This window comes from Cyanistes caeruleus, chromosome 6 (assembly GCF_971803275.1).
Source record: "Cyanistes caeruleus chromosome 6, bCyaCae1.hap1.1, whole genome shotgun sequence".
NCBI lineage: Eukaryota > Metazoa > Chordata > Aves > Passeriformes > Paridae > Cyanistes > Cyanistes caeruleus.
Window position 1 is genome coordinate 61,325,847 of NC_141706.1, and position 18,979 is coordinate 61,344,825.

The window sequence follows — 18,979 nt, forward strand, 5'->3', positions numbered from 1 at the left end:
CACACCCTGTGCCTGAGAGCATTGACCAAACACTCCTTGAGCTCTGCCAGGTTGGTGCTGTGACCACTGCCCTGTTCCATGCCCAGCCACCCTCTGGATGAAAACCCTTTTCCTGATATCCAACCTAAATCTCCCCTGACACAGCTCCAGCCATTTCCTCGGGTCCTGTCACTTGCCATGAGAGTGAAGAGCTCAGTACCTGCCCCTCTGCTGCCCCTCATGAGGATGCTGAAGACCTCAGTGAGGTCTTCCCTCAGTCTCCTCCAGGCTGAGCAGAGAAGCCTTATCTAAACCCACCCTGTCATTTCGTCATTCCCTCTTGTCCTCTCACTCCCTGCCTCACTCTGTAAGTCCTTCTCCAGCTCTCTTGTAGCCACTTCAGGTACTGGAAGGTGCTCTAAGGTGTCCCTGGAGCCTTCTCTTCTGCAGGCTGAACAATCCCCACTCTCTCAGCCTGTCTGTGTGTCCTGCAGCTGGGGAATAACAGCTGTCTTGCATAGGCAGCTCTCACTGCCTGAAGGCCAGTATGAAGGAAATCCACCTTCTGCATCTGTGATTTCCAAAATGCAGGGCTCTGAGGTGCCCTTGGCAAGCAGCAAGCTCAGGTTCCAGTCCATATCCCTCACAAACACTGACACCAAGAGTCTGGCTTGGATTTCATCCACAGACACAGGGTAAACACCAAGGGCTTTCAAATCAAGAGAGGCAGACTGATTCCCATTCCTCCCTAATAAGATCAGCAGTGCAGAATTGGAGACTAAGCCTGGAACCTATGGTTTCACTCAGACACACAGCACTCCATCTTCCATCTGCTCCACAGAGTCAAGGGGGAGCTCCATCATTGTTAAAACTAAATCACTTTCAAGCTGATAACTTATCAAGTGCTCTCTTACAGTCTTTTCCTAAACAGAGTGAATACGTTCCATTTCATACTGGGTCAATCCCCAGTTGTTAGCATGAACAGACCAACATGATGTAATCTAAATAAACTGTTGCAAGAAAGGCATTGTAAGTTATACCTGTTATTTTGGCTTTTCAACATGCATTGCAGTGAATAATGTCAGGCTCTTTCCCTGGGAACTTCACTTAATGTGATCTGAGCCCTGCAAGTCCTGCCTTTCCACTGAGAAATCTTCCTCAGGTCAGGCAGGCTGGATTTTCTCTCACCATCTTTCTTCTAGATGGTTGTTTCCCTCATCTTAAGGGCAGAGGGAAGGAAAGAACAACCACAGAGTGTTATGAAAACCAACCTGGCACAGAGCTGTGCTCTTGTGTAATGTCTAACCGTGGTCAGCAGGCTGTGGTTGAACCTGACCAAGGAAATCAGAGCTATGAGCCCAGATTCCTCTGTCAGCAGAAGCTTTTCATTCACACCTTACTACAGCTTCTGACAGCTGCAGCTTCCTTGTCAGATTAAATGTATCAGGATTCTGTGTTTTCAAACCGAGTAAGTAAAAAAAACAAAACATAAAGTTTATTAGAAAACATGCCAGTTGCAAAAAAGACCAGATTAGTTGTACTGATTTAACAGCCTTAATTGCATCTCATTAATACTGAGAGCAAAGGTGAGAAGGTAGGGAATCATGAACACCAAGCAAAGCAAGCAATCCTGTGCTGTAGGAACTCAAAGAAATCCATCACATGTAGCAATAGTTGTCACTTGTTTGTGTCTAACACAGTCCCGGTGCTTTTCAAACATCCAGAGGTTGTTCACACTGCAAGAAAGGCAAACCCAAAGGGGGATGCATCACAAGCCTGTGGGTGGATGCTGAAGATGTGGGCACCCTTCTTTCCCAGCCTGTGGCAACCTAAGGACAGCCTGGCCAGCAGAGGCAGGTGATGAAATCCCTTCCAAACTCTCCTTGCGGGCTGTGGGGCTGTGCTGCAGAGCATCCCCTCTCTGCTCCGTGCCCTGAAGGCAAACAGGCTCCCTGTGTCCCGTGGGGAGTGCCCACAGCTCCCTGCTTAACCTGCAGCCTCTCCTGGTGCCAACAAAATGTCAAGGTTAAACGTAAAGCCATTGTCAAAATGCAGGTTGTGCAGGTGTGCAGAAACACCTTTAGTTACGGATATTCCTCCTTTGTCTCATCTACCCAAAAAGCTGACGGAACACTTGCACAACTCCTGTGGGTGGAAATCACCCCTGAAAATCTCAACCTTGGAGTGACAGTGTCCTCAAACATTTATTTCCTCCAAATGACTCACCCACCTTGCTGAAGATGCCAATTGTAACACAGCAAGGGCAGTGTGTGGCCTCCATCTGTCAAAACAGACATGGGTGTCACACGGAGCAAATCAAAATTCTCTGTCCCTGTGGAAGTCTTACTTAACTCTGTGCCACTGCAAGGGAAATTATTTTGTTTCACCAGAAGGTTGAGGGAGATCATTTCAAAATGGAAAGCTATTTACCACAATTTATAGGAACAATACATATATTTTATCATTAGCTCTTCAAGAATCCTGGGCATAATAATAACCAAACATTTCCAAAAGGAAGGGTTAGAGGGGGAGTAAGTACAGCATCATATACCAGGCTTTGGTGGTCATGGAATCAAGCAGTGTCTTCCTCTGCTGTATAACACCAAGATTACTCCTACACTTGGCATCCATATGCTATACTTGTAAATTTGAAAGCTGGGTTACTTGGAATATCTGTGTTTTAAGAAAACTCAAATGTTTTTTTTTTCCCTGGATGTGTAGAAAATTGAGACACATAATTAACATGAAGTTCTTCTATGAACTCACATGTGCAATTTGAAAGGGTAAAGGAGTCTCTACAGTTGTTTTCAGAACCATCAGTAGAAATTATAACTTTTTTTTTTTAACTGTATTAACATTGCTGCAGCCAGCTATATGGAGTACATAGAACTACATGCAGTTTATAGCCAGCTATATAGAGTATATAAAAAATAACCATTACGTGGGATTCTGAGAGGTAAAAGGAAAATAAAGGAAGAACTTACCCAACTGGTTAAACTGTGCTAAAAATCTTCAGAAAATGTAAAACTGAACAATGTAATGAAGATTTGACATGCAGGAGTGACAGGATCTGTCCACAGCAGAAATGACTTTCACTGTCACAGAGTTTCCTGCACTGGATCCCCCTTACAGAGGGTGATGGGTGCAGGGTCTGGTCTCTGTGCTCTGCTGTGCACAGGTACAGGCAGAGCTCAGCAGAAGAGGAGCCCACATCCTCTTTGAAGGGTAGCAGCAGACAGAGTGAGAGAAGCTGAACCTTTAGAGGAGGATGTTACTATAAAAGTAGCTCAGAGCGAGCCTGCTGATGAGAAGAGGATCAAATATTTTCATCCTCCAAAAAAGAAGCTTGGAAATCTTATGAAATACTATCTGTCACTGCATATAGCTTGTTCTTACTAGTGATAGTTCTGACAAGGACTGGTCTCAGTGATCTCTCACTTGAGAAATACTTGCAGCCTGTATTATTCTGTTAATTTCTCTCTGACTCAGAAAAGGATGCAGGTGAAATCTGTAATGGTTTTATTGCAGCCATTCTGTCTTGGACTCTCATCTCACCAGCTCTGAGGGATAAGCAAAATCAAGGCAAAAATCCTAACTGAAAAGTCTCCAAGGAAAATCCAGATGCTGAGGAGGGAAGCAGAATGACTCAGGACTCTTTCCCAAGGGCTACATCTGAATCAGTTCTTTTAAGGAGGTTTCAGAGGGCACTGAACAGTAGAATATAGTCTCAGATCAAGCAAGTTTCAGATCTAACCATTTATAACCATTAGCAAGATGGTACTGTAGGACTGGGCTTGTGAGTTACTGTCATGGCTAAGGATATTGAATTAGTCATTGAAAAAACACAGAACTGAGGACAATCTTGGGGCATAAAAAGGTTACAGAGGATATTCTAAAGGAAAAAAATGGAGCTTTAGGAAAAGTTCATCTCCTCCTTCACTGTCTTTTCTCATACATCCAAACAGCTCCATTTTCATACTGACTGGTTTGATGGCATCAGCTTCTCAATTGTGAGACCACTTGCCCCTGCTTGCAAAGAAATGGTGTTTTGGCAAACGAGTGGCAAACCTCATTTTAGGATCTCTGGCTGAAGAGCACTTCTCAAAAATATTAACATAATTTGGTGCTGTCATTTCTGAAGCATCTCTTTAATGAGGGGAGCTGTTTACCGGTGACTGAGGCAGGCGTTGCTATCGCAGAGATCATTTATATTTCACAACGCTGTCAAATCCTGACAAGCAGCAGATTGTAACAGGATGGCTTCTGCTTTTTGATGCAATGTTTGGTACTCTCCACTCACATGTGAACAGGCTCTCTGTTTGTACCTTGTCAAACGAGGGGAGAGCAGCTCAGGGAAGGGGGTAGGTGCCTCTACTCAGCCTGACACATTCAATTTACATCAGTTATGCTTGTAGCAGGGTAAACATTTTCTAAAAGAGGCTGTTAGCAATAGCAGTGGTCAGCTCAGCACCTTACTGATATTCTTTTGCCCCAACACCAGCCTGTGGTCACTCACATCAGACGGCCAAGAAGGATTTTGCTGCCAGCCTTGTCATCTGTGCTAGCAGTACTGCTGGCTGGTGGTTGGATTCAATTTTAGAGGTTTTTTCCATTCTTAAGAATGCTAGGATTCTCACTGCAGCCAGGGAGAGCAGTTCTCTGTGCCCCTAGCCGAGTCAGTACCTCACTCTGTCAGAGCCCCAAGGCAGGGGCTTTTGGAAGCTGGAATTGCAGCAGCCAGACTGTCTCAGTTTAAGCAACCTGAAGGATGTAAGAGACCACTTGAGCACTTTGAAGCCCAGGAAGGACTGCAGCCCAGGCTCCTCAGGGGTGGCAGGCAATGCAGATCTGGGGCAGGCAAGGAGAGGCACTGATACAAACTAGAGGGCATCTTGGCTCTCCAGGCTGTGTTCACAGATTATCTGTGAGCTCTTGGACTGACTAAAAAGAGCTTTTCATGAAGGCCAGTGGAAAAATGTTCACCTCTGGGCTGTTTCCTGCAGAGTCTGGTATTACAGGAGCTGGGCAGCGAGCTCACAGCAGCCGAGCAATCTGCCAAACTAGCAGGTTTCAAATGGAACTGAGCTGAGCAGAAGCTCAGATGCAGTTTGCCAGAATGAAATGGCCCAACTGCAGAAATAGCTGGAGCAACAGTTTTGGAGGTATTAATCATATCTCCCTCCAGACCCACCCTCCTCATTCTCACCAGGGTGGCTGTGCTGGGCAAGCAGGTTTTCTGCTCTCCTACTGGCACAGACTTTGTGAAGCCCCAGCCTGGCGCCTGCAGCCCCTTTTCAAGGCTCAGAGGCACTCCAGCAATGCGAAGGCAGCTGAGGTAATGGAGGAGTGCAGATTTTACAGCATTGTCTGCAGTTCAGCAGTTAGCTGGTACATAAAGGAGCTGCTTCCATTGGTGGCCAGTGCTGGCAGAAGGCCTGTATTATGCCCTTTCATTTAAGACAAAGGCTCTCACACTCCAGTCTCCGGTGTGGAGAAATCTTTTGTACGGCAGAGCCAGTGGGAGAAGGAGCCTTCTGGTCCCTGTGCTCCTTCTGCAGGGAGATTATAAAGAAAACCTCTTCCTTCTGCACATGGGCCAGATGAAGAACTGAAGCAATAATGCCTTTTTATCACAGTAATTACAGTGCCCATTGTTTTAATGACAGTGTTGTTGGGAAACAGGAATAGACCACAGTCCCAAGGAGTTGTTCCAGTGTACACAAATAAGCGATTTTATTATATTGATGTCAGATTAGATGGACCACTCAGCCTTACTTATACTACCATTTCCCCCCACAACTCTTTGTGCCTGCGTGTATTCATTTTATTTAACCAGATTATGCAAACTACCCGGTCTGGGAGGAGACAAAAGAGCACTTTCTCTGGAGAACTTCCTTTGGGACTGGCGACAACAGGCTGAGATGGGCAAGGGGGACCTCACTGACCACAGTGCTGCCTGCTTAGTGTGGTTGTTTACAGGGCAACAATACTGTGCTCCTAGGAAATGTGCTGACAATGACTATTTTCTGTTATTTCTCTAAATTGGACATCTCCAGCACACTCAAACATACCTCTGTCTAGCACTTGTGGGTGTGCTACCAGCCAGAAACCCAGTTTGTAGAGGCTGAAAAGCCCTGGGTTTAAGCAAATTTGGTTTATAAAAAAAAAAAAAAAAGTAAAGAAAAATGGTGATGAAGCAAAATCCAGCTTTAGGGACTAAAACCAGTGTGGGAAGACGTTAATGCCAATGAGGAGTGCTACAGATAGCTGGCAAGAAGACATGGTGAGACATGTAAGAACATATCTGAGAAAGAGATCTCCAGGAAAGGGTCTTGATCTGGACACTGTCTCAGAGAGGGAATCTCAAATCCCCTGGGTGCAGTCTATGGGGTGGGGAGCACGAGGTCAGTGTGCAACCTACCTCAAACACTCAAAAAAATTCAAGAAGCAGCCACACACTCTGAGTGAAGTGGACTTTTTCTTTCATCAGTAGGAATCTGCACAGGCTCCTGCTCTGCTGGGATGGCAGGAACCCCCTCTGACAATGTTCCCTGCTCTCCTCTGATTTTGGAGAGAGCCCACCTGACAATCATTTGCTAGATGTTGGCTTTCAGAGAGCCAAAGTTTGTTGCAGGGAGCCCCGTGTGGAGCAGTTTATATGTGAAGACTTTTATTACCCTGAACTTGTCTGCAGGCCAAGATAATGCAGATCACTGCTTTCTAAGAGCAGACTTCTGAGCCACAGACCTCAATTCATAGCAGCTCTTGGAAAATTAGAGGAATCACAAAGTCTGGGAGATGCTATTGTAGCAGTGTAGGAAGAGGTCACTGGCAAACCCTTGCGTAACTATCAGTCGGTTCATCTGGAATTGGCTGCACGCAAAATCTGATACGGGAGAAAATCAGGAAATAATTAACAGATAGCAGCATAATTAATGCAATCAAGATGAGTTTATGGAAAATAAGTCCGGTCATAATGCTGTCTTCCTTAGGACAAGTGTGTCTGAGGAAGTTAACTTTGCTGACATCAGATTCCACCTCCGGATACTCCAGTGAGAAGTTGAAATCCACGCTAAAAAAGGCCTATGTAAAATTACTCTGAATTTAGGAAAAAAGCCAGTGAGGTTTGCAAGAGGAACCTCAAGAAGGTCTGATCAGAGTAAGAGATTCATTCATCTCATCCTACTGAGAAGGATTCTTTATTCAGGTGCACAGAGAGTACCTTGGCCCAATGATGGAGCTACACTGAAATTAAAGGTAGAGTCAGACACAGGGAATGTGCTTTTAATGTGGCAGATACCCATGTAAGAGACCAGTTTATCCACTTACATGATGATTTATCTGTCTTGTATAAAATATCTCAAATTTTCAAAAGATGTGACATCATTTGGATTTTTTCTGCCACTTACTTGCTTTGACTACACCCTAAAAACACCTTTATTTTTGATAAACCACAGCCACGAGTTACAGCTCCACAGTGCAGGTGGAATCAAGGGAAAGCTGATTTTCCACAGACCTCTGAGTCTGGACAGCACTGGAAAGGGCCCATCTGCTGATCAAACCCACCACTGCTTGAATGATGTGACTTTGATTTACAAAAAAAAAAACCCCACCAATATTGCACTTGTGCAGCTTTCACCACAGATCCTCCATTCCTTAATTGCTTTTGACCTTCCCCACAAATGGAAAGGGCACCTTAGGATTTGGCTTATTAACCACTATCGCAGCAAGCCCTCGGGTGGTAATGGAGAGTAATTGATATCATTCCAAGCTCACAATAATTTGTGTCACTAGGATCAAATGTTGGGCAATTTCAGGGGAATTCAGCTCACAGATTGTACAGGGGAGGGGGATATTGGTTTGGTTGTGGTTTGTTGTGCTTTTTGGTTTGGGTTTGTTTTTTTTTTTTTCAATTGCCACCCTGAAATTAACAATCACAAATTTATTTGGGTTTACTTCCATTACAACTTTCATTAGACTGAGCAAAGAGAACTGCATTCATTTTGTTATTTTCAGAGGATAATCTTGTTGGTAACACATAGAAAAAACAGTCATCTTTTTCTGTGTAACAAATTTTAAAAATACAGATTCTCACAGCTTTCCAAAATTTCATTTTTGTTTATTCCAGGTCAAACACTTCAGGAAACCTACCTGACCCCATCCAGTAGCAATTTTTAAAAAGTGAGAGTTGAAAAGCATTTCCATTTGTAAGACTTTTCTGTGGTTTAAGACTCTTGTTTATAATTTGAAGTAGTTTAGCTTGAACTCGCAGCCACCAGATATTACCAGGAAGCTTTCATGGCATGAAGAAGCGAAAAACTCAAATAACCACTTTTTGCAGTTAAAAAAAAATCACAGAGGCAGCAAACCATCTTTTATAGCTTTGAAAGAGATGTGCTGTTGCACAATAATAAGTTTTACGTGGCTCACAGCGGTGGAGGGCCCAGCCAACCCAGCCCCCAGCACAGAAATGGGATGTTCAGAGTTTCAGGAGGAGCTCAGCAGTGTTGCCTGTGCTTTCAGGGAGCTGACAGGGAACAAGGTGCCTACTTCAATTTGCAAGGAGCTGGTTTCGGGGTGGACACGCTGCCTTGATGCTGGGCTTTGCCTCAGGCAAGCCACACATGCAGGATGTGGTTTTTAACAGAACAAGGCTGGCTGTCAGGCGAGGACCGTGGCGTTTCATCTCTGGAGCATCTCTCTCTACCCCTCTCAGCAGCACAGACCTTTGCTCGAGGTGCCTGTGAGGAAAACACATTTAGTCCAACTGGGAAAAGTGTTGTGGCTGCTGCTGCTGCCAAGAAAGCCCTTCTGCTGCCCAGGGAGGCCTGGCCAGAGCAGCAGGGGATGAGCCCAGTTCACACACACATATCCCTCACTCGCTGGACAACAGCTGAGCTGAATCCTGCCTCCAGCGGGCTAATAAGACCTGTCCTCATCTGGAATTTTTCTTTGAGGACAGAGGAAAAATAACATGTATGTTTCCCAGTATGTGCAGGGAGAATTAAATGAAATGATGAAACAGAAGATTAATTTTTTTTTTTTTCCACCAAGCAATATTTTTTGTTTGTTTGTTTTTCTAAAAAAACCCCACAACCCCCCTTCAGTTGCATCCTTCTGGATTATTTAGGAATATAATGTGACAAAACAAAAACTGTCTTTCAGAGCACCAACCCCATACACTTGCCAAGACAGGAAAGCATTGTTCTTGATGCATCTAATTTTAATTTCACACTACCCTTCACCGTCACAGCAAATAATTTCATATACATGCTATAATTAGGGATGGGGAAACCTCAGCAGATTTTGAGTCTGGCTTCTGTTTAAAAAAGGAAAAATCTGGATGTTTTATCTAAACCTCATGAGTATAAAAACATAGGAAATTGGAAAACCCTTCATAAGAACAAGGTTTTTTATAAGGCTCCTTGCTTGTTTCAGTTTAAGTCTGAGATGGAAACCAGAAATGACAGAATTTCCCTGGACATTTCTGAGCCATTATATGGAGACAGCTCTAGAAGAGAAATCTTAAAATGGAATTGAATACAGACTTTAACTACTTTTTATTTTTCCTGATTCCTGGCCTAGACAAAACTCTTCCTAACCATATATATGTGAAATAATGTTGCAAAAATAATTTTCTTCACTGCAGTTTTACCACTAAGGCCACAAAGTTTTCCATGAGAATGATGCTCTAAGCAAAAAATCTTTTTAGGGAAGAAAACTAAATATTTGTGGAAGAAAATCACTTTTGTAGATAATTTCTATTTTCTCTTGGGACGTGGGGATGGGGAAGAAAGAGGAGAGACACCATTGCCCACTTGCACTGAGTGCATTTGCCAACAGGGTTGGCTGGAAAAGGTGCTGTCAGGGTATCCTGCATCCTGCAGGCAGGATGTGAAATTGGCACAACCATCCCAACTGCCAAGCCAAAAATCTTAGCTTTAGCTTTTCCAAAAGTGAGTTTTCTGGAAAAAAACTTCCTGTTAAAGGACACAAAAAAAAAAAAAAAAAAAGGGAGGGAAAAAAAAAGAAGGAAGAAAAAGACATAAAGAAATAGATAATCTTCACCACCTCTGCCCACCCCATTAAGCCACTCTGTACTGGTGAGTCCTTTCTGCCCCTGCATCTCCTGTGTCCTCCTCACCTTCCTCTCTTACAAACTGCAGCATGTCACTGAGGCACTGACACCTCTCCAGCTCCTGCCACACCTCCAGATTTCATTTTCCTTCCACCCAGAAACGTGCTCAGCTCAGCAGCAGCAGCTCCTTGCTCAGCCTGCCCAGCACAACCAGGGCAGCCAGACCAGTCTGCCCATTCCCTCCTGCTCCTCCCTTGTGCTGGTTCCATCCAAACGCTCTGCCAGCTGCTCAGACCACTCAGGGGGGTGGAAACCTCTTTTTTACTCCCTTTTACACCTACAGTGGTGAAGTCCTGATTTCTGGCTGGAGCCAGTAGGTGCTGCTGTGTTCAAACAATAAATAATAACCATTCCTAACCACAGTGAATTAAAAATAATCGTGTTTTGGCTCCTGAAACACCTAGTTGCTTTTACATTTGAATGCTGTCAATGTAACCCATGTAGGTTTTTCAGCAGTGTTCGTTGTTCTGGCTGGTTAAAAACACTTCTCCTGAGCAGGGGGATGCCAATCAATGCAGCTACACCACTAAGCAAATACAGCTCCCTGCTCCAATCCATAATCTGAAGAGTTATTTCTGTATCCACTTACAGAGGAAAGTTGTTAAAAAGAAATATGACTAATAGCAAACACAGGAGCCTTTTCCAATATTACAATTTTCACACATGGATGAGTTTGGGTGATTGTTCTTGGGCCATGGCACTGGAGCAAAACAGTCAGCAAGTGAACTTATGTAGTATTTTCCCTTTATTACTTTTTATATGTGGAAAGTGTGTTCATCCTCACAAACACATCCTCACTGCAGACTCTTGGCTCCCCTTCTCTGCTTCTCCATGCTGGTAATCAGGGGGGAGGCACTGAGGAGCTACTTAGAAACAAAAAGCAGAGCAGGGTAGAAGAGCACATGAAGCTCTATCCCATGCCCTCTGCACCCATGACACCATCAGGGGCTGCTGGTTTTGGGTCCAGGTCTGCCAGTGTCCACCCTTCAGACTCCAGGCAGGAGTCCATATGTCTGCCAACATCTGTTTTCCTGCTTTTGGCTATTTGGAGAAGAGGCACCTTCAGGCCCCCTGCTTCACAGGGCTCACCAGCACCAGGACATTTTCCCTTCTTTCTAGGTCCAGCCCTACTGCACTTTGAGGGTCAGAACAGCTGTTTGGCCACCATGAAGCAGAAAGTTTCCCCATCCCAGATGTGCACTCTAGAGCTCCGGGGGAGGAGGTTCATCCCTGTGCTGGCACAGCACAGGTCCCCAGGCCCAGAGAGTGGGCAGGACGGGCACTTTCCTGAAACCACCCCAGAAAACACCCAGCTACAGAACTGTGCTCTTGCCTCAGAAAGAACAGAAAGCAGAGGCCTCAGGTTTCACCACAAACCTCGTATTATTAAATGTTTTAACCACACTGCTCTGCTTGCTGGATGAGGAGTAGGTGGCTGATTTTCTCTCTTAACAAAATTGGTTGTGAGATGACAGCATCTTTCCCTTCAAAACAGTGTCATTTCAGCAAGTGGCTGGTCCAAGGTGGAGATGAGAGAAAGATGCAGAAATTATCTTGTCAGGCAGACGTGGCAGGACTCAAATCTTCCAGTTCCTCCCATTCCATTAGAAAACTGAGTCACCCTCTTGTTGAAATGCAGGATTTATATTATTTAGTAAACTATAACAAGAAAAGATGCTGGGGAAGTGATCTCCAAGGTCTTTCAATGACTCCCTGAAGAAACCTTCCTCTCTCTGGTGACTGCCCCAGGAAGCTTTGGGCAGCCACACCTGTGATTCAGATGTTTCTATTTCAGTCCTGGGGTGGATTGCCCAAGGAGAACAAGAAAACACTAGCTCCTGGCTAGGAAAACTGGTTAGGGTGGGCATGTCCCAAATCCCATTGCAGCTCAAAATCCCAGCAAAGTGGCCTGGCCACCAGGTTTTGACTTCAATGGGAGTATTCTTTGACCACACACTTTGAAAACTTTCACCTTTTTCACATGCCAGAGTTGTTTCCCGATCCAACACAGTTTCGAACCTACACCATTGCAGAAAAAAATCCTTATGTACATTTGCCAAGTATCATCTCAAAACACAGCAACAGAAGGCAAGTGACCCCATTAATCGACTTTTTCATTACTTCCAAGGCAGTCACAGGATTTTCTGGAACCTGTCTGGGTCCTGGGGCAGAGCAGGACTGAGAAAATGTCCTCATCTGTGACAGCCACGTGGGCAACAGAGGGGATGGTGCCTCCAGACTTTCCTTCACTGTTTTGCAGATGCAACTTTATTTCTTGTAGAAGTGCATCATCCCAGGCATTATATCTGTTCTCAGAATCTCACCAACCAATGCATCCTACACTAAGTCACAAATAGATATGCAGTGTTCATAGGCATTAATGGAATGCATTGGACTAAAGTAAATAAAGAATATCTGGGAAAGAGGAAAGAAAATAAAAACACAGGTTTAATGTAAGTGGAAGAGCTGCTCTGTCCTTGCCCTTTCCTGGAGGGACTGTCTGAAGGGGGGAGAGAGAGGGGCTGCCCTGGGTTCTCTCTGCAGCCACCACAGCAGGCACTGCTTGTTCACATCTGTCTGAGGAGCCCCACTGGGACCAGGCTCTGACTCCACAGAAAAGTCTGCTGTCATTTTAATTAAACTGCTTCATGCCAGCAGCAACAAGTTATACTAATGAGAGCAGATGTATCCAGTAAACAGTGGCATGTTTCTATTTTAATCTACTTAAACCTAGATATATAATAATTCCTTAGTAAATATCTTTCTGGCCAGCAAAATGAGAAACAGATGATAAAAAAAGAAGTTTTCTTGTGACCTTTGAGACGTGGGTATAATGTTTGGCTTGGCATCATTAATCTTATGGTCAGAAGAGTACAGCTTCAGCATGTGTAATGTGAGAGAGGGCTGCTCACAAGAAAGTTTCCTCTCTACAGTGCCCTCTACAAACAGTGTTTTCCACATTTTTCTCTCTTCCCTGTAATTAGCTTCCCTTTGGCCTGACACACTCTGAAAATGTTGCCAGCTGAAGAGACCTATCCATCTCCTCTCCTGAATAAAAACATGAGCTAATTGAGTGGAAGGTATTTAAGCAGAGTGAACTGTATGAGGTATCACATGCCTCAAGATAACTGATTCTTAAAGAACAGCACCTTAAATAAATCCTTTTGAAATGGTCTCAGGCTGATGGGTAAATAATTAATTACTCCCCGCTGTGTCAATAAAAATCAGTCCTCTGACATGAGGCTAAATGAATGGAAATTTTGTCACCAAAATCAGTGGGGCTGGCATTTCACTGTGTGTAACACAGGACTAGAGACAAGGCTCTGCCTATGTATGACAAACTTTTGATGTCAGTACTTAACTGAAAAATAAACCCTAGTTATGTGAAAAACAGAGGTGACTTTGATTGTCTCCTTCCTCTGCAGCCAATGGGAATCAGTTTTTGATAGTGAACTGAACAAAACACTCACTTCAAATAAAGCTTGCTATGAATTTAATTCTTTCTACAGTTAGTGAATCATTGGCAGATTGATCCTGATTCCTGGAAATGTCACTCTTAAGCAAGCTGTGATTAGTGATTAGTACCACACTGTATTTTCTTGTCATCTGACTGTTTATAAGCTGTAACCTTTAGGTATTCAGTATACAGATTTTGTAATTGCTGACTTCAATCACTAGGCTTATCCTCCCTGATTGGATGATGGGCATTTTAAAACAATGCCTTATCAAATGCTAAAAGAAAACTTCCATCCCACATATAACTCTTGTGGGAAATTAAGAACACACAAATATCATGATGAATAATCAGAGCTGTTTGCATGGGAAAGAGTAACCAATTTATCAAGCTGAAAGAAATGCTTTCAATTAAAAAAAAATAAAAATAAAAAAAATCATTGCGGTGTTGCTTGTGATTCATTCCATAGAGAAGCATCCCATGCAATCATACTCCATCCTGGGATTTCTACCCAGGGTCCAGCAGGACCCCAGATCTCACCAGGGCTTTGCTGTCTTCCTTTATCTCTGCAGAATGACTCACTCAATGGCCCTTTACACCACATAAAAACTGAAAGGAACCCACAACACTGGAGGCAGTTAAGGTCACATATCAGAAAAAAAAAGGAGTTGAAGTCTGACTGGTCTGACTGTACCTAATTTCATTAAGCTGTTTCCCATCTCCCAGGCAGACAAATGAGGTGAGTAAAAACCAGGTAAGCTGGGTCATCTATTCATTGGCAAACTTGCACAATAGCTGCAATACAATGTGCTGAGACTGGCCATTTATTGGTTCACCAAAAGTTTGTGACAAGCCAGGGCTTATTCTGTGATGGATCCATTCCCAGCAGTTGTAACTTGCCACACTTCCTAGAAATGCTAAAAGGTGAGTTTGTGTGGAGCTTCTTACTTAAACAAAACTCTGGGGTGGCTTCTGGTCAATGTTTTTCTGTGCATTTTGTTTGTTTATTTGATTGGTTTGGGGTTTTTTCTTTACTATGAGAGAGGACTCCTTGAGTTTAATTTTCAGATTTCAAATGGAAAGTTAAAGACCCTAAATCATTCCTTGTGAGTATTATCTTCTCTATACCCACCAGATTTGGGCTTGGGAAAGAATGAAATGTTACAGTCCTGGTTTTGGCTGGGATAGAGTTAATTTTCTTCTTAGAAGAAAACAAACCCTTGGAGAGAAAGAGAATAAATATTTAAAACAGCCTTTGAAAGTTAAGCACACAAAGGTGATTAACAAATAACAGGAATTGTGCTTGTTCTCTTTGCAGACCACTAAAAATTCTCCACTCACCAGGCTGGCACATTAGCAAATAATATGATTTGTACCACTTTCTGAGCCTGTTCTACAGAACTGAAAAAAAAAACAACAGGGAGGCAAGGAAAACAAGTGCAAGTAAAAATAATCATCTTCCCCACAGTACTTTCCATAAAAAGACTTCCTCCCCTCTAATATTATGGTAAACTACCTTGTTAATCCTCTTGCAGCCAATGAGTAGTTATTTTCCCCTCTTCCTCATAATGAATGTTTTTTTCTTTTATTTTCTTTCATTATTTTTTTTTTTTAATACACATTATTAGGAATAAAAGAGCCACAAAAGCCACTTTCAGATCCAGCCCTGTTCTGCTCACCCCTGCTTGCTGGCCAGCTGGGCTGTTCTGTAGCCAAAGCCCATCAAGCTGCACCATGAAAGTGTCATCTTTGAGCAGACTCCCAACACGATGAAATTACTGCAGCATCAACACAGGTGCATTTACTTTGCCTGCCCTATAAATCTGGCCTGTGGGATGACTTGTATAAATAAAACGAGTGATTTTGTACTTGTAGGGACTTGATAGGGGTCAGTGATTTGCTGAGCATGGGCAGAATTTCCCAGCACAGAATGGCTAAACCAGGAGGGCTCAATTCAAAGTGTTGGATTATCCAGGCATGATGGCTTAATACGAGTGGGAGGAAGGAATAATACAGGGAATCATTACTTAGACACGTGCATTTATGAAATCATTACTGGGCTAAAGTAGTTCATTTGTCTGCCTTTTTAACTAAAACCTTTGGGTTGGGGAAGGCCAACAGTGCATCCACTAGTAGAAGCCCTGAATCCTGATCACCTATAATTGAGGATTTTCTGTTGACCCCTCCATGCTCCTTCTGGAAAGGTGCCTGTCTCACTTCTGTCCATCTCCAGGTGCATGAGAGATGCCAGAGGCATCTTGTCTCTGTCAGGTTCCTCAGAGTGGCTCTGGGCTCTCAGGAAGTTCGTGTTCCCAACTGAGTGATAGACTCTCTGAACCCCTTAATTTTCACAGCTTTGTGCTCTGCAAACTTTTATTTGAACAGGTCTTGCTGGGATTACTTGAGGTTTTGTCAATACTTCTTTTGTGACCAAAAGATAAGGTCTTCTCTGTGTGTGTGATTGGAAGAGTGCAGAGGCAAATATTAAAAGGCTTTGTTTCCTTTCCAGTTCAACAAACCCATAAACCTCATTTTCAGCTGCCTTCCTGCTGCTGTCTTGATGTAAAAGGCAAATTTTTATAGGCAGCCATTTGCATCTGATGTTGGGAGGGAGGGAGTAGAGGGGCACACTGTGCACACTGCCTTGGTCCTGAGGTTCATGCCTCAGCTTTTCAGGGACATCTCTCCTCCAAGGCACTGCACAGCTTGGAGCAGCACCAAGGAGCTGGGAGGAGAAAACAATCCTCCAGCAGGTTCCCACACACCCCACCCTCCCTCCCTCCCTTCAACATGAGCTGTCATTGTGGGGACATGAAGAGGAAAAGCCAAGCCTAGCCTGAACGAACACAATCCTTGGCACTATCACATATTTTGGAACAACTTTGTACAGCACTGCCAACAGAAACATGAACCTTGTCTAAAGAGCCTTCTCTTTTTATCCACCATTAAGGCCTCCACTGCAGCCTCAGGTTTGAACAATGTCTCTGGGAGTATTTAGGAGAGGGATGTTCTTCCCAGATGACCTAATTTCCAGATAATCTCCTGCCTGTCAATTGTTTCAGCTGAGGAAAATTTGGAAATTAGTTTTGCTGTGGCAGAGATAAAGGACACCGGGAAAGGCTCTTCCCAAGTCAGCAGAATGGCTGTGTTTGAGCACTATCAGGGTCAGTAATTCTGAATAAGTCACATGAAGCACCCACTCATCACCAGTGTTAACATTTTTTGTTTATGTCTGACCTCTGATGGGTTTTCTTTTATCTCTGCCTTTCCAATAACAGCATTTACCAAAAAACTGCTGGCCCCAAGACGAGATGCCACTCATTCACACCAGCCATCACACCAAAAGCACAGAGCCTGATCTCAGGAGGTTAGAACTGATGTTCATTTGAATGTGGTAATGAATTTGCCTCAACCTTGCTTGTTTTATTTTCCACATTTTACCAATATTCACAAAAAGCAAATCTATTTCCAACAGATATCAGAAAAAATTCAGGACAACACCTTTGCAAAGTTTCGAAATTCATATTCATAACTGGAATCACACAAAACACAAATTCAAACTTCAGGAGTTACACTCCTCTAACTAGGGAATGGATCCTTCTAGGGAAGTGACACACCTCATAAAAATAGCTCAAGTTGCAAACTTTGAATATGAAATGCTCCCAGCAAATTGCTCTCCAAGAAGCTGCTAGTGAAGAATGATTTCCAGAAGTGATTCAGCAAGCAGCTCAAGAAAATTGCAATCTCTTCACGGACAATTCACAAATGGAAGACATGGTTTGTTGAATGATATTCATTAAAAATGATTCTTTCACCTGTATTTATCCCTGCAAAAGTAGTCAGGGCTCTCAGGTGGACTCTCTAACATTTACAGCACCTGTAATGCTCAGTGTCTGGAGGCTAAGCAATTTTATGCTGAACTTCTGCACAAAGTAATAAGAAATTATGCTAAATGTCTAAAGAAATAAATGGTACAAGATTTTCCTTTTGTCCTTGCTTTTCCTTTTCACATCATGTAGCAATTAATGCACAAAGAGCAGTAATAGAAACTTAGAGAAAATACTGTCAACCTCAAGGACTGCATTTTTCTAACAGTGCCTTTTTGCAGGGTAGGGATTTTTGCCTCTGCATGACAATACTGACATAAGCTGGACCAAGGGGTCATTTCTATGTGTCTTTGCCCACATGATATGCATTTTAAAGCCTGTACCAGAGGTGAATACTAAGTTTGTATGGCATGTCTTGAGCAACAAAGTAGGTTGAAATTGCTTTTCGGAGAAAGCACCCTCAGTTCCCAGGGGCTGGATTGATTGATTTCCAGAATAATAAGATCATAGTGATTCCTTCAGAGCCCACCCCTCTTGTGTCCTGCAACAGCCTCACAAAGTCCTGGAACTCCAGGGAAAGGAGAAGTGGGGAAATATGAGATTGTAATTTTCTCAGATGATTCAACATCATTTCCTGATGCATTCTTCTGTCAGGTCAAAACAACCCCTTTTACAAAAGAAAATAAAGAATTTGTTGAAAGGGTTGTTGTTGCTGCTATTGTTGTTATTACTGTTACCATTTACTGGCTGTCCTGTGATAACTTGGTTTGTTTTTTCCCTCTTGTGGGAATGCTAGCACTGAGGGACCCTGCTCTGGAAATATATCAAAAGGAAGCAAATATTATCTGCCATTCTCCTTCCTTGCCAGGCTGTTCCCTCACTGCTAAATCCCCTTGGGAAGCAAACAGAAGTTCCAGGATTACTGCAGCAAGTCCAGTCGAGGCTCCATTGCTCAGCTGTGTTTGCTCACTGAGTCACAGCTGGGTCTGGCTGGGGTGCAGTGGGGCTTTGGAGACCTCTCCCAGCTCCTGCCCCAACCTGCCTCCCTGGAATATGCACTGTGTGTGCCCCTGAGCTGTAAACAAGTCATGTTTGCCAAGCTGGTGACAAGGGTGCTGCTCAGTGCTTGCTGCTATCCCTTTTTAATGTCCTGGGGCATGGAAGCCCATGTGTGTGTGTGTGTGTGTTCATAAATTCTCCCCTCCCAGTTCACAACCTTCCACTTCCCAGTGCCCCAGTGCCCCTGCACTCACCAGAGCCAGGCTGGCACCTTCCCAGAGTGAATCACTGCAGGAGCAGGAGGACACCCAGACAATGAGTCTGACACTGAAGGGGAACTGGAACAGTGGTTGGTGCTGCAAAGAGAACCTTGGTAAAGCAAAATGTTCGCTCAGGTTTAACAAGGGCTGAGTTACTCGCATGCTGTCAAACCAGAGACACCAATCCAGGCGCCCCAGCAGCTCAGATGTCCCTGACACAGAGGCTCCTTTGCAAAAAGCCTGCAGAAAACACAGTCAGCTGTTTTTTCTCTTGTTTATGTGGGGCTTTTTTTCATTGTATCTTTGTTCAGATTTTTTTAAA

At 43.7% G+C, this 18,979-nt stretch overlaps 2 long non-coding RNA genes across 2 annotated transcripts; one reads left to right on the forward strand and one right to left on the reverse strand.

The window, feature by feature from the left end:
* Nucleotides 1-7,920: 7,920 nt before the first annotated feature.
* LOC147652744 (uncharacterized) lies at nucleotides 7,921-18,753 on the reverse strand. The gene is made up of 2 exons (XR_015287741.1): nucleotides 18,652-18,753; nucleotides 7,921-8,720 (listed from the first exon to the last, which is right to left on the reverse strand). It is a non-coding gene; the product is annotated as an uncharacterized LOC147652744 (long non-coding RNA).
* Nucleotides 16,850-18,101, forward strand: LOC147652745 (uncharacterized). Its single transcript, XR_015287740.1, has 2 exons — nucleotides 16,850-16,938; nucleotides 17,047-18,101. It is a non-coding gene; the product is annotated as an uncharacterized LOC147652745 (long non-coding RNA).
* Nucleotides 18,754-18,979: the final 226 nt, after the last annotated feature.